The 16,040-nt window shown below is 44.4% G+C and overlaps 1 pseudogene; it reads right to left on the bottom strand.

Moving 5' to 3' along the window:
* Nucleotides 1-309: 309 nt before the first annotated feature.
* LOC135902656 (uncharacterized) overlaps nucleotides 310-16,040 on the bottom strand; it is a 34,642-nt pseudogene continuing 18,911 nt past the window's right edge.

Genomic DNA, 16,040 nt, shown 5'->3' on the forward strand with positions numbered 1-16,040 from the left:
AATCACTTCATTCCAGCTTTCTTACAAAAACTGAGGGTGGCATGAAAAAAAGCAGTCTTTACGACCGCTTGACAAGCCTCGCCACCTCTACAAAGAAGCAGTTTTGCAGCGACTACAATAGGTACATGAATGTTAGCACATATCATTTGAATATCAGTGGTTGAGACGTGGAAAAGCAACACATTGCGCATCGGCAAGTTTTTTTTTTTGCTTTGTGCTCACAAGTAATGATTAGATATAGTGAAAATATGAATGTCCCCCCCCCCATATGATTTACAGTTTCACACACATTTGCACACATTGCAGGACTTAGACCACAAACGCATTTCAGACAGTCGCGGCAGACATACTGTGTAAGCTGTCATAGAATGTCGTGTTCAGGTATTTAGGAAGCATATATTTTAGTGTGGAAAAGCCATAGTTTGTTATGCAATGGGGTAAGGTATAGGTAATGCGTTTTCGTGTCACGTATGGAGTCTGATGTGGTGTAAGTACTACAATGCTAGAAAAAAATCTGTCGTTTTCGGCTGTTACTCTCTTGTAGAAGGACACAAACCTGTAGTCGAACAATCTGTTTATGTGTATTATTTTGTATTCCAGGTAGATAGGACGTGTCGGAGCGTCATACGGCACATTAGGAATTATGCGAAGTACTCTTTTCTGCAAATATACAAGCTTCTGGATGTTGGATGCAGTAGTTCTTCCCGAGACGAGGAAGCAATACGACACATAAGAATAAAAGAATGCATAATAAAGATTTAGCTTTGCCTTGGCAGGCAGAATGCGTTCGTTTCGCGAAATTATCCCATTGTATCTCGAAAGAGCTAAGCAGACTTTGCTGATTTGGGCGTCCTATAGGACATGGTAGCGGTAGATACAGCACCACGTGAAGTAAAAGCTTCCACATACTCGATGGGAGCATCGTCCAGATACAGCGATGGCGCACTGGTTATATTTAGCCCCTTTGGATGGCATAATAAAGCCTTTGTTTTTTTTCTTTGTTTATTTTTAATGCGTTTAATGATGACCAGTCAGACAGGGAAGCTAATACTGTATTTGCGGTTTCCGTTAGTTCTTTGATGTTGGGCCAGGAGAAAAACATGCTGGTATCGCCTGCGTATATTATGTATTTAACGAAAGGACTGATATTGCATATGTCGTTAATGCATACGTTGAACAGAAGCGGTCCCAACAGGTTTCCCTGGGGTACGCTATTTGTTATTACTAACAGCTCGGATGAATAGTGATGTGAAACAACATACTGGCGGCGAGCGCTAAGATATGATTTAATGAGACTAGCACGATGGCTGAAACAAAATAAATTACAGCTAAACATGGCAAAAACAACATACATTATATTCATGTCGCGGAATACACACACATATATATAATTAGGGATCTCACCATTGCAGCAGGTAAAAAAAAAAGAGAAGTTTCCTGGAGTGGTGTTTAATGAGGCATTACCCTCAAAGGACGTATTAGTAAACTGTGCATAGAATTATGTAGAAGTGTTGGTAATATGTGTAGAATTTCTAGACTTATTCCGCTATGGCTGAAACAGCAGATATATGATTGCATTTTTCTTTCTAAGCTTAGCTATGGAGCTCTGGTGTGGGGAACAACTTCAAAACTAACTAAAAAAAAAGCTAGTGCTTCTTCAGAAAAAAGTTCTCCGTCTTTGCTGCAACTACCAAATAAATTATATGAACTTGAGGACAGCACCTTTATTTGAAAAATACCATATGCTTCGTGCTGATCAATATTTTTTACATGAAAGCACTGCAACTCATGTACAGTGAAAAACTGTATGAGCGAAATGAAGGTGCAAGGCAACACCATTGTCCTATCCGCCAAAACCAGCGCCGCACGCAAGAAACACGAACTGTGGGAAACATACTTTTATTTATCAAACAACTTGCACATTAAACAAATTAGAACAAAAGCTCAATTTCGATTGTCCTGAAAAAAGGCTTCAAACTACAAGTTTAAAAAATCATAATTCAGGAAAATATACGTTTGGATGGTTAGAACACAAAAGAACATTATAACGATACACCTGCACACAGTGACGGCTGTGATACACCCGAATGCAGTTGTAATGTTTTTCTTAAATCTAAATTTTCATTTTCTTTCTTTTTTTTCTTAACGTTATTGGTTCTCACGTTATCACAGTAAGGCAATGTGAATTATACTGCATGTTCTGTATTACTATACATATTCTTATATCACTTGATTCGCATTGTTCCTAGTCTAGTTGTTACTTTGTCCAGAGTTATGGTTCTTCAGCGTCTTAGATACACTTTTTCTTTTTTTTTGCATAGTTAGAGCCTGCTTTAAAGTAATATCGCAACTGTACATGTTTGTTAGTTTTTTGGATGATAGACTGGTTTGGCCGCTGTGAGCTTTTCCTTTTATATGGATCGACATATGTTTTGTATATATATATATATATATATATATATATATATATATATATTTATATATATATATATATATATATATATATATATATATATATATATATATATATATATATATATATATATATATGAGTGCTATACGAATGGTATACAAGGATGTTGGGTCCTCTTTCAGGTCCCAACATCCTCTTGTTTTTTTCTACAACTATACAACTTCAAAAAAAATTCCGCCCGTATTTATGCGGTAGGCCCTTCTCTGTAATAACAGGCCATCACGCCCTGTGTTGGCTGTCGTCACTGAAGTATCCCACGGGCTTGGTCGGTGGGCGCTCCGACTGCAAGAATATTCCTATACGGTTGTTTACAAATCCGGTCACTTACATCAAGACTCAGAATGGTTGTCTCATTACCGTGTGGAGGAACCATCTGCAGTCACTGATACCGACGTGGACACATGAGTTTACTTTTTTCGTTTCACAGCTGCTTAACATCGCCGACGGGCAGCGCCATGACTTTTCCTTGGGCTCCATCATTGACCACGCCTCGAATCTTCGCCCTTCGACGTGTCCCTATACGCTTGCTCGTTCGTTCTGCAAGATGACATATTTTATCGTCATAACGTTCACCTTGAAGGATCTGCCCTGCTCTTCGTCGTTCCCAACATCTGCGTTCCGCGATTGCCCATGAACTTCACGATGACCCTACTGCTGGACACCTCGGCGTCTCTCACACTTACGACCGAATCCGCCGACGATTCTTCTGGTCTGGGCTTGCCCGCGCCGTACGACGATACGTTGCTTCGCGCGAGAAATACCAACGCCGCAAAACACCGTCAACGCTACCTGCTGGCTACCTTCAACCTCTCGGCATCCCTGCCGACCAATCGTCGTCACAGTGACGACGATTGCCTGTCCAACTCAGTGAACAAAGAACCCGTACGCGGTTCCGAAACGTCGGATTATACATCAGACTTGGTCAGTGACCGTGATCCCCTTCATTTCCATGCCTGACCAGACGAGCTTTCATCGAACCCTTGATTATGGTTCGGTATGCGTTGTTCGGAACTTGGTTCGGTATTTTTTTTGCCGAAGCGACATCCGACGCCGGACACCAACGAAGGTGTATCTCACAAGTACGCCTGTGATATACACCTCTACTTTAGTTTGCGAACAAGGAAACACATCAAATGAGCTTGCGCAGGAAAGTAGCGCAGGAAGAACACTGCCAAGAGCAAGTAAACAAGCGAAAGTGTAAAGTAAAATTTTCGAGTAGCGTTTTTTTGAATTAGATCTGGAAGAATTATAGAGAAGTAAAAATTTGTGGAACAATCACAGTCTTTTTTCTATTTCTCCTGCTCTAGCAAGTTAAGTGCCAAAACCGACTCGTATTGTCATTTTAGAAGTTGCCCAACGATGCGTGTCCGCCAATCCCCTACAACCGCGTAGAGCGCAGGACGCTGCGGTTCTAGACGTACTGCGCCCACCGCGGAAGGTTACCCTACCGCGGAAACATAAGCAGAGCAGAGAAGTGGCTTCGTCAGGTGGCTCGACTGGTTACTGTGGAAGCGTCATTCAGACACACGGAATTATTCTCCACTTCCCGCGGTGTTTTCTCTGCTTCCTTTTTAAATAAAAATATGTTGGTCCATAAGTATTTTTACAAGCAACGGCTAAATTTGCTCATTTTCGCTTTTCATTTGTCTGTGTTTGGCTGTTGCCTCCGCTCTCTCCCTTAGTAGATCGCTTAATTTCTCAATTCCTTGCGACTCTTGTTCCAGTGCCAATTTCGCACAAAAAGTGCTGTACAATTAGCGAAAAACCAGACGAGGTAACGGGTGACAGTTATATTCCTTATGATTTTAGCAGTTATTGCAAGGTTTGATGATGGACGCTGTTTCGCATTGTTTTATTTTCCACCTTATCGAACCCATATTGCGGGTATACGGTTCCGAGGATCTGCCAGCGTCGCGGCGAGCCGTTACGCGAGGAAGTAATGAAGCAAAAGGAAAAGTTAAACACAACTGTCGTTTCCTCCGGCCACAGCTTGTTCCACGAGCATACAGAATAGCTGACTATGAACCGAATCTATTTCCTGGTCCCTGGATGAGTCTAAACAAAGAAGGTTGAACTAATGAAGCGACAGCGATGCGCGTGACCGTTGAATAGATGGTGACAACTTAACGCATCTCGAGTTAATCGCGCGTGCACCGAATCGATCAGAAAACTGGCCTTCACACCACAGGAGATGCCGATAACTACCACCATCCAAAAGGAGTGAAAAAGGCAGCAAAATGTTGACCACCGAATAGCTGTCAAGTCATGGTGGAAGAATACTTGTGTCAAATGTCAAGATTGATTTTTTGGCGGTGCTTTATGTGAGTGATGGCGTGGGCGGGGAAAGGGGGGGGGGGACGTGTTGCCACCTAATTTCGAGGGGGGGGAGGGGGGGAGTGCGGGCCTGTCCCCCCACCCCAACCTGGGTACGTGCGTGGCCTAGGCCTACCACAAAAAAAGTTTCAGGGACCCTTTAAAGGGGCCCTGAACCAACCCTCTGGCTTGGTGAAAAAACACAGTACGCGGATAGCATATGCTGCTGTGAACATCTCAGCCAAATTTTGCACTAGTGCGCTGCGCGCGGATCTCGCAAGCAGAGCGCAGAGTCACCTTTCTCTCAAACGCTCTATTTTTAACAAAAGCTTGCACCTCACTTTTTTCTAGACGCTTTATTTCGTAATACGGCTGCTATTGGCCAATAGCTGACATAATCAAGAAGGGCGTTTCGGTCAGTGCGTTTCTTTCTACTGTTACTGTTTAATAACAGGCTGAAGTAAGCGAAAATCTGCTTTCGAATTTCGATAATAATTACGTACCTCCGGAAGGAGCCATCTATCGATCGTCAGCTCACGCTCGGTCACGGCCGCCCGCGTAAAACTAAGCTTTGGTCACGCTGCTAATAGGTGCCGTAGCCTCCGGGTCTCGATGCCGTCGACTATATATATATAGTTTTGAACACTCAACTAGCCTCAAACCACGCGAAACTTAAGGTCGAACCACACGCACGCTTGCCAACACGCGCTCACTCCTGGTCGCTTCGTAATGAGCTATTAATAGCGCTTCAAATTGCGCAAGTTAGACGTGGCTACTATTCGTTGGTCAAGCTGACGCAGAACAAAGCCGGTGCGCACCCCGTAGCACAGCCAGACAGGGGCATATAAGCGCGAGCGCACACTCTAGCCCTGTCCTGAACAAAGCAAACGTTGCAGTTGCATGTAGCTGCGGTCTGCAACGTAGCGTAGGTACCGCGGCCGCCGCGGGTTGCCGCGACGAGTCCACACTGTAAAATAATTTACGCCCTTCTTCACTTTTAAGGGTGTAAATTATTTTACAGTGCACTGGCTGAGTGCACTGCGGCTCGCTGAGAACAACCGCGTTTGGCTAAATAGAGGGACGTTTGGCCCGCCGTAGGCGCCGGAATCGGAAATAGCGGCGTCTACGTGAACATTCAAAATCAAATTTAAACGGCGTGCCACGGTGACGTTCAGTAGGATGAGCGTTGTGGGCACACCCCGCACCGCCGTAGCCTTCGCAGTGCAAATCATTGAAGAAGGAGCGGAAGCATCGCGAAGGGTGTGTTTTATTGCCAATAACTCCGCTTCTGATAAACGCAGTGAAGAACTTTTTGCCGCAAAGTATATCTGAAATAGCGTAATTAAACTTCAAATGCGTTTCTCGACTTCAATAAGAAGTGGTTCAAGTCTAAGCACAAGTGCATCGGCTTCAATCTTTGCGGAGACTCAAGACAAAACAACGCCCCCCCCCCCCCCCCCCCTCAAATTTCAATGTCATCATCATAATCTTCATCAGCCTATTTTTATGTCCCCTGCAGGACGAAGACCTCTCCCTGCGATGTCCAGTTACCCCTGTCTTGCGCTAGCTAATTCCAATTTCCACTTGCAGATATCCTCATTTCATCACCTCACCTAGTTTTCTGCCGTCCTCGACTACGCTTCCCTTCCCTTGGCACCCTAACTCTAATGGTCCACCGGTTATCTACCCTATGGACTACGTGGCTTGCCCAGCTCCATTTTTTTCTCTTAATGTCAATTAGAACATCGGCTATCTCCGTTTTCTCTCTGATCCACACTGCTCTCTTCCTGTCTCTTAACGTTACGCCTAACATTTAAATGTGCAGGAAACTGAACCGTTCTTCAAAAACTTTTCTAACCAATCCAAAAACTCAAATATACATTGTAAAAGAAAGCCTGCTAGCTAAATCTGCATTTTCTCTCGAGGTGGATATTCTAAAAACGTCTTGTCGCAAGTGTTTCTTGAACTTTGCATAATATGGGCCGCTTTTATTAAGACCATACGGAATATTCAGAAATAAATTGTGGCAAAGGGAGGGGGGGTAACTCTAGTCCTTGAGTTGTATTACTCGAAGCGGCGGACATTACTCTCCCGAAAAATCGGAATGCGTAATCGGCTAATTAACAGTCATTCACTAATTATAATTTTTAATAATTAGTTGACGGCGCTTATTGCGATTTGCGAATTATAGCCGGTGAGTTGACAAGGCATATTCCCTAGGAACGACTTCTAAGGATCGCGCGGGTTTTTAGATATACGCCGTAAAGTTTTCAGTAAAAGTGCACTATTTTTCCGCTTACTTTTTTAACAAACCGCCATATTTCTTCATTGAGGTACAAAAGTAACTTGAACGCCCATGCATTTCATCGCAAACTTTGAGAATGAATACTTTGAAACTGGTGGCATCCTTAAAATTCGTTCCAAGTGGATATAGCCTTGGGAATTAACTCACCGGCTACCATTGGTAAATTGCAATGTCTGCGTAAAATAAGTAATTAAGCGTTAATTACTGAATTTTATTAATTCGTTAATTATGCACTTCTATTTCTGGTAGAAGTAATTTAGGCCTTCTTGTATATTCCAGTGCAAGCACTTAAATTATGCTATCTGCCACAGACGATCTTTAAGAATTATGTATGGCATAAAAAATACACACCCGGTATACTTAGACGTCTACGCATCTGTCAAAACATTTGAAGAAGCGTTCTAGAAGTTTTGTGTTCCGGGAGAAGTAGGGGGCTACGAATGTTACAGGGAGTTCTTGCCTATACAGGGTGTTTCAGGTAACATTTTCAAAAACATTTTCACACTTGCAGGGGCAGATAGCACAATTCTAGTCCATGAGCTGGTCTTCTCAAAGAGGGGGAAATTACGTGCACAAAAAATTTAATACATAATTAACTAATTATTAATTCATTAATTAACGTTTTAACTAATTGCCACATGGCACATATTGCAATTTGCATATTCTAGCGGGTGAGACTGCAAGGCATATCTACTTGAAAAGAATTGCCTGGATGACACCATTTACGAGATATATGCCATCAAACTTTGGGTAAAAACGAATCGTCGTTCCACTTATTTTCTTAAGAAAATGACGTTTCATGCGTTGAAGCTCAAGAGCAAATGGAACGCGAATGCATTTCTCCGCAAAGTTCGGGAATTAATATCTCGAAATTGGTGTCATCCTGAGAATTCGTTTCAAGTGGATCCACCTTGCAAACGCCCCTGCTAGAACTTGTAAACTGCAATATGTGTCATAAGGTAATTACTTAAAATCATATTTGATGAATTTCGTTAATTAGTCAATTATGTATTTCAATTTTTCATGCGAGTAATGTCCGCCTCTTCGAGTAGACCAGCTCTTCAACTAGAATTGGGCTATCTGTCGCGGGCAAGTTGAAAAAAATTTTTAATATTGTTCGCTGAAACACCCGGTATAGTTTGTGCTAGCACCTTATGGTAGTTTGTGGCCTTTTTATTATTCTTGTTTTTCATTTTTATAGTAATACACAACCGTGAGTTATGGGAATCGCACACATCTTGACGGTATAGCTGTCAAACTAATCTACGCTGTCTTATTTAGAAGTGCAAGCTATAATATAAGAAGAAGATAAAAGAAATGCGGGTTTCACGGAACGAGGGCCGTTCTGGTGCGCTCCACACAAAGAAATGTGGGAATAATCTTGACACATTCATTTCCTATGGAATTACCTATAATTCCCCATTTTAATTATTACCATTCCAAATTTACTCATTCATATCGCGCTGAGCATGGACTGCGTGATGAGCTTCGCGCCCAGTAATGAGACCAGCAAAAAGGGGCAGAAAACAAATGAGCTTCGTCTCTAGTTTTCCGTGTCCCCAAAATAGGCAGTGTAGATGAAAAACGAGACGCCTGAATGCATAAATGCGAAAATGACTGGGGTTACACAAAGTGCCCATCAAACATGAAAAATAACTAAAGGAACTGTGCATGTGAAGAATAGTCTCGCGTCCCCTGCCGATAAGCCTAATTGTCTCGAAAGCGGTCAACGATCATTTCGCGAATAGGGAGGGAAAAGAAAAGAATAACGGGAGCGGTCCGCTGTAACGATGTTGTAATGATATCTCCCCCTCGCCTCCCCTTTCCAGTGCTCCATCCTTCATACAGAGCCCTTTGTTAGCGCCCTTCGTAACGTCATTTTCAGTCGACTGTAGGATGGCCTGCTACCGCGACGTTAGATAAAGGACGCGGAAGCCTGGGGGACCACCCTTGGCTATGTAGACGTAACGATCCGAGGCCGGAAAGAGTTGCGGCTGTTTTGCTTCAATCGAAGGAAAGCGAGTGCACCCATGCACGCCTGCAGCGCTCGAATAGGGTTTCGCTTTGCGGATAGCTAGAGGCGTTTTCCCTCTCCCTGGGTTGTCGATTAATTGCACCTCGCGTTGCTGTCTGCCAGAGTCTGGGCTGTCGTTTTTCAGTGTCAGATGCTCCGTGAAAAAGCGAGAAATAAATACCGAGAGCTGAACTAACGACACAAAGTTTTCTTCGTTGAGCTAATTAGCTAAAAGCGTTGCATTGATGTTTCGCGCCATTCGCGCGATATTTTTCCTTGCTCTCGGAGTTCAGAAGGTTTGAAAAAGAACAGCCAATTCAAGGCGACACGTGAAGAATGAAAAGCTCCGTAGTGGGAAGACGACCCTCGAATCCCTTTTTGAAAAGCCGGCGGGCCCGTGTAGTCGGAGGGTGCCGCTACAAATCAAAATATTGTCGATAGATGGCGGCAGGAGTACCGCGTCTGATAACTTCCCGTCTCTCAGTTCACAAACGCGTTGCGAAGGGAGTTCGGCAAACTGCTAACTTGTGCATATGCAGCGGCGCGCGCGTTCACTAACGAGTTGCGAGGCAAGTTTGGCAAATAACTAATTTGTAGCCCCCACGGTCCAACCTGGTAAACTTATTGTTAAAATAATGCGCACCAAACTGCAAGAATGCCACGCATCAGCGAAGATACAGTTGTTGCGGTCGTGACTTCTGAGTGGATGGATTTGTTGAAGCGCAAGCATTTATGGCAGAAAATATGTTCCGGCGCTGTCCTACTAATTACGGATTGCGACCATGAGAGCTGGTACAGAAACCTGGCGCACACAGACATGTACAAATCGGGAGAAAAAACAAAACAAGATTGAATGAAAGAAAAGAGGAAAAAGTTATGCGGATCCTACGCACTGTGGAAATCGACACAACTGAAGATTTCTGGGCTGTTTGTTTTGATTCAAGATAATTAGCGGTGATGTTGTGTATCCGTCAATTTCTTCAGCGTTTAGTGCAATACGAGAGAGGTGGGTTGATGACAATTGTTACCTGCGCGTTGCTATTTGTCTACACAAAATACATAGATCACACGGCGAGACGTGTTTGCTTGAGGCGTTGTTGTACACCATTGTTCATAATCTTCGAGAAGGTTAGTGTTGAATATTATGCTCCAAAAAAGAAGAGAACAAGACGAAGTGAGAAACGAGCATGGAGCCGAGCGCGCGCCTGCATTTTTTTTAGTTGTTTTTAGCAAGCGTCGAATAAAGAAGACGTTCTCTACTTCGGCTCCGCTTCCTGGTTTTCAACAGTTAGGATTGTCATTGCCTCACAGGGCACATCGCACCGTGGCAGAAGTGTTTAATCGAATTATGGGGCTGTGCATGCCAAAACCAAAATCAGATTATGAGGTGCGCCGTAGTGGCGCAATATGGTTTAATTTTAATCTTCTGGCCATCTTTAACGAACACCTAAATCAAAGTGCACGACCGTTTTTGTATTTCGCTGCCGTCGAAATCCGGCTCCCGTGGCGGTTATTGAACCCGCGACTTCGAGCAATGCCATAGCCGCAAAGCTACCACGGCGGGCACAGAAGTGTTGATATGGCGTGCGACCGCTACCGTAGTATCACCTAGACGCTACGGTGCTGCGGCTTTGCATCTGCACGCCGTGCGTCACTCGCCCACTTGACAAATTTGCGTGGTGTTTATTTTTCAGAAATAGCAGAAACGTACGGCACCGTACCTCGAACTCAAATTTACCCACTTTGTCCGCAACCGCTGATATGCCGACGCCTTGCACGCAGGTCCAGAAGGTATTGTGACGATCGTCAATCTAAAGATCCAAACGAGTTTTTCGCGTCGCATTTAATCTCTGCCACGCTCCTGCCACGTAACTGCACGCTCTGAACCACCTCCCGACGTTGCGTGCAAGACAGCCGCAGCAGCAGCAACAGCAGCAGTGGAAAAGTCGAAGGATGAGGCAACGGAAACTTCGCGGTAAAGACAAGCAGACTCAACTCCGGTTGACATCTACGTAAAGCGAAGCATTCTTTGTGTGATTGGCTCATGAAACATGTGTGTGTGATATGAAGTGTGGTTTTCGAGGTATAAATATCAGCATTAAAGTGCGGCATGTTATAAGAAGATATTATCTTATTTACAGTGGATTACAGACAGGCTGAATATTACAAGCACATATTTACATGCGGTACATTATACTTATAATGTTTGGTTAAATTTTCTGTGGTGGATCCATAGTGTACTGTTGCACTTGTGGTGTTTCTGATGCGTCAGTTCCTTCTAGTGCAAGTGCGGATCGAAACACGCCAAGCGTCCCAACGCGCTGGCTTGCACGCAAGAAAGGGTGTTCTATATATGCCGCTTGTCGAAGCATGCGGCCGTGCCGTTCGTCGTTAGAAGCCATACACATACGAAAAACTACTTCGAACTCCGCAAGAAAGCTTCCCTTTAAAGTAGAGTAGCGCTGCTACAAAGTGAAACGATTAGGACAGAACAAGCGTTCATGAGTGAGTGAAGCTAAACGAATGCAGTGACGGAGAGCAGTATCATATGCATCACATCATAATCTCTTTTTTTGTGCAAGCGTCACATCACTTAGGGTGCTACAACTTAACGTCTTGCTCAAATCCCGAGCATGAATTACTGCAGTCTGTAGGAAATACGTAAAATATATTTAGAGCTCAGGCTTCGTTACATATTTTATTGGAATTTAATCTAAGCATTCTCCCCCACATTAGCAATCGCGGACGTGGAAAAGAGAGAAAAAAGAAAAGGTAAGATGCGGATAGATTAAAAAAAAAAGAAGGATAATCGGCATGAGCATGTTACGCTCCTGTAACACGTGAATGCGAAGGCATGCTGCACACGTGGTAATGCATTAAGTTGTCCGATCGGATGGATCAGACTTCTTGCAAGACATAACGAGCTGTAGCGTGAAGTAAACGTATTGCGCTATAGGTTGATTTCCTCAACGACACATGCGAGCACCCAATGCACTATCTAAAGGTTCTTTCGTTATTTCTTTCGTTTTTCTTTCTTTCCGTCTTTTTACTTTTATTTCACTCTTTCTTTCTTTCTTCCTTTCTTTGTTCTTTCGTGCATTCTTTCGTTCGTTCGCTTCTTCGTTCATATTCAGCCATTGCATCTTTCCTCATACCTTGCTGGTGAAGCAGCGCACTGACACGGACACAGAGAAGACACACAAGACGACACTCGCTGCTGTATCTGTACAGCAAAGATGCTGTATTGCATGTATGCTTGCTTACGGGGGTATGAGCCATTCCTGATTTTGATGTTTCCTTTCTTTCCTTCGTTCTTTTGTTCTTTCGTGCCTTCATTGATATTCAGCCATTGCAGCTTTGCTTGCTTATGGGGGTGTGAACCATTCCAGATTATGTCATTTTTTAGGGGGGAATGGAGCCGTTGCTGATGATATTTTTGTACCACTCCACTAGACGCCGTTTTTTTCGGGTATGGGCCATTGCAACGCGCCACTTACTGCTCTCGCCTTCTTAAAAAAAATGCACTAGTTGTAACCTTCTCTCCCCGCATACCGTCCCACATCACAACTTGGAAAGCTGTGGCGACTACGGCTAGAACGAGTCAGTGACACTGCAGCGGTCGGTTATGTGACTGTTCCCACGCCTATCACCATTTTTACGGAAAATATCAAGAGGCAGTGCTTACAGGTGGCAGTTACATGCGGCTTCCCTACTTGGAACTCTCGCGGTGGCATTTATATGTCAGAATGTGATAAGTAGGATGCGCATAAAACAGCGCAATGGCTGCAAACTGCAAAAATGACTTTGATATTAGTAACTTTACACTTATGAAGCTGTTTCTGCTAACGCTCGACGTTACAGACCGAAGTTTTTTGCCCTTTCGAATAAGAATTAACGTGGCTGATCTCGAATTCCTTTGAGACCCTATAGACGCACGTTTGACTGCGACGACTACGTCACTGTGCTTTTCCTTTCCGTTGCATATTACGACCGAGCACTACTGTGATGATTAATTAACGAGCTATATACCCCATAGAAATAAATAAAAACAAACATGAGCATCATCACTTCTATATCTTCATTTCATGCGCCATAAGAGCCCCAACCCCACTTTATAAGTTTCATGTGGCTATATAATATTGCCTGAAGTCATAACCCATATAACTATACATTTTAGTTGATTTATTTCGCATTATTAGATCTGGAGACTATGGTGCTTGTGAACATACCCGGCCTAAGACAGCGTGGAATGGTCATTAACCTATTAAAGGTTTCACATTAGCATTTCTTGATCGAACCACCGGTGAAGCCACGCGTCAACCGCAATAGACTGCCACATTACTGATGACAAGTCCATCAAAGGATGCACTGATGCGATGGGGGTTGTTAAAACAACATTAAAGGTGAAGTTTTCGCCAATGCAGCTAGCTGCGAGTGCATTTAAATGCCATCGCGCTGGCTCGGAACCACTTCCTTGTATCCTGCTTGTAATCGCCGTCATAGGCTCTTGAAGGGCCCCTCACCAGGTCTGGACATTTTGAGCTGACAAGCGTAGAGCATACAATGTGCGATAACGATCGTGTCTGCAAAGTATTACATCGCGACCTGCCGCAGAAAGTTCTGAAATTTCAAACCGAACGCCGTTTTCCCTTCTCCTCGCGGCCGCCGCGCTCCAAGTCGAAGGATGACGTACACGTGCTAGTGCGCCTACGTACACGTGTTCGCACTTTGACGTCACTAGTGGTGACACGTGACTTCGAGAATTATTCAAGGCAATATCTGTTATTTGTGTAACGCGTTGTTTGAATAGACGACTTAAAGCTTAGAGAAATAATAAAACACACAAACCGAATGTCCACATGCTTTTGTTTTACTTCGCACCGCAGAAAGCGAGGTGTACTTCCGTTTCATCTGCTTGTTCCCACGTCGTGCAGTCGCGCGCGCAGGCACCGAAACTATATCATTTTCTACTGTGTTCCAGCGCGGGATCATGCTCTGTGATCCGCTTGTGTCTGCCTCAGTATTCGTGTAGCACTGAATTATACCGCTAGGCAGGTTTCCTCGTGCATAGCGCACAAAATCGTGCGCCGCGCGAAACGAAACAATCACAACAGCTCGTGCCGACGCCGTCTACGGAAGTGCGCCGCGCCGCAAAAAAAAAAAGCGACGAGAAAAAAAAGAAAATGAAGGCGTGACCCGTGACGTACGCCTCACGCGATCCTCGAGGTCTGGTATGGGAGAACGCAGGGAAGGAATTTCGCTTGTGGAGGCTTGACGGGGCATATGAAGAGTCTCGCTTGGCAGTGGAGCTCGCCTCCTGAAATCATGGATTCGCGACACTGAAATATTTCTATCTCGGCTATTAATGAGCCGATGTGAAAAATTTTTGCGCCAGAACACTCCCTAAAGGACACGTAACAACTTCCAGCGTATAAGCAAAATTTTTATGGGGCCTGGTGAGGGGCCCTTTAACACGGGCGTTCTTTAAGTAACAATCAATGCAGATGATTGTCGTTGTTGTCATCCAGTACGCGCATAAATATGGTACATGTAAGTACATGTAAGACGCATTGCTCTTGTTGTGTGGGCAATGGTGACGCTACTCATGTGCGTTAGTTCGATGCCTTTTTAGAGCGCAGCTCTTAGGCGCCCGTTCCTGCGGCGAGCGTCGGCGTAATGAGCGAACGAGGACAGCAAAAAGATAAAAGAGCGAACGCGGAGTGCCGGTGAAATGCGGGGATAGCGAAGAGAGCGCGAGGAGGAAAGCGGAGGAGGAGGGTATGGCGAAAGCTCAAGAAGAAAAGCGTAATTCCGCGCATGACGGTCTTTTCGGTGTCGATGGCTACGAGATGGTGCCAGAGTAGCGCGCGTCGTCTGCATGGAAACAAAGCGCTGCATCAGTGGAGGCCTGTTTGCGGCGGCTGCTGCGAATCCCGCCCACGTGTAACGATTAGCGAAGCAGTCGCGCCACGCACCGCTCCCTTTGCAACGTGCCGCACGAGACAGATTGACCGCGGTAGCCAATATATCGTGAAATGAAAACATGTATAGAGCTGCGCTCGAATTTCGCATTAGCGAGTATCGTAATCGTTGGCGATTTCTTTTTTTCGCTTGTTCTTTTCGAGCATGTATAGCCAGCCTTGTCCCTTCGGGTGGATGATTCATAATACTGCTTTTCAAGCTAGTATATATAATGTATAGTCTCGGGTGGAGCCGTTGCAGGAGCCAATGCACCTAATGCAATAAGTCAGTAAAAGTGATTCCTTGGTAATACAAGGTGTATGCTTGCCTTGGATGTTTGTCACCATGCATATTCATGGAACAACATAATTACCACTTAAATTAAAAAGCCCACATTATTGTCACTGTATCTGTGGCGCATATTGAGTAACACTAACGACGCATACATGCTGGGAGACTTCCAATCGCCGACAAGACAGGCAACCGGAAAATCCACGTCGCGTGACAAGCCCTCATTGCGTCGATCGATCCGAAACAAATTTTCACCGCCAGAAAAAAGAAAAATTGCCTGTCGCAAGCCACGCAGCCACTTTACAATATGGCGGATTCATGGCCGGTCGGGTCGTTGCTTGCAGGTATATTTGATGATGTTTTCTGAATTCATTCCGTGCTTAAGTTTTATTAGGGTAAAGACAAGTCTGTTGAGCGAGTGTATTGTACACTTGCGCGTTATGTGTACTAAAATATATGTGGATTAGTCGCGGGTGTGTGTTTGCGTGTGTACGTGCGTATGTGTGCGTACGTGTGTGTGTGTGTGTTTGAATCGGGCTTTGACCGTGAGTACGTTTTTGACCGTGAGCATCTTGTTTTTCTGCACTGTTGCGCTGAAGAGAATTGATGCAATCATTTCAGCCTATTGGAAAGCTCATTCGTCTGCGAGTGAGAACGTGGTTTATCCTGTGCTGCGTATATTT

The sequence above is a fragment of the Dermacentor albipictus genome, chromosome 1 (genome assembly GCF_038994185.2).
Source record: "Dermacentor albipictus isolate Rhodes 1998 colony chromosome 1, USDA_Dalb.pri_finalv2, whole genome shotgun sequence".
NCBI lineage: Eukaryota > Metazoa > Arthropoda > Arachnida > Ixodida > Ixodidae > Dermacentor > Dermacentor albipictus.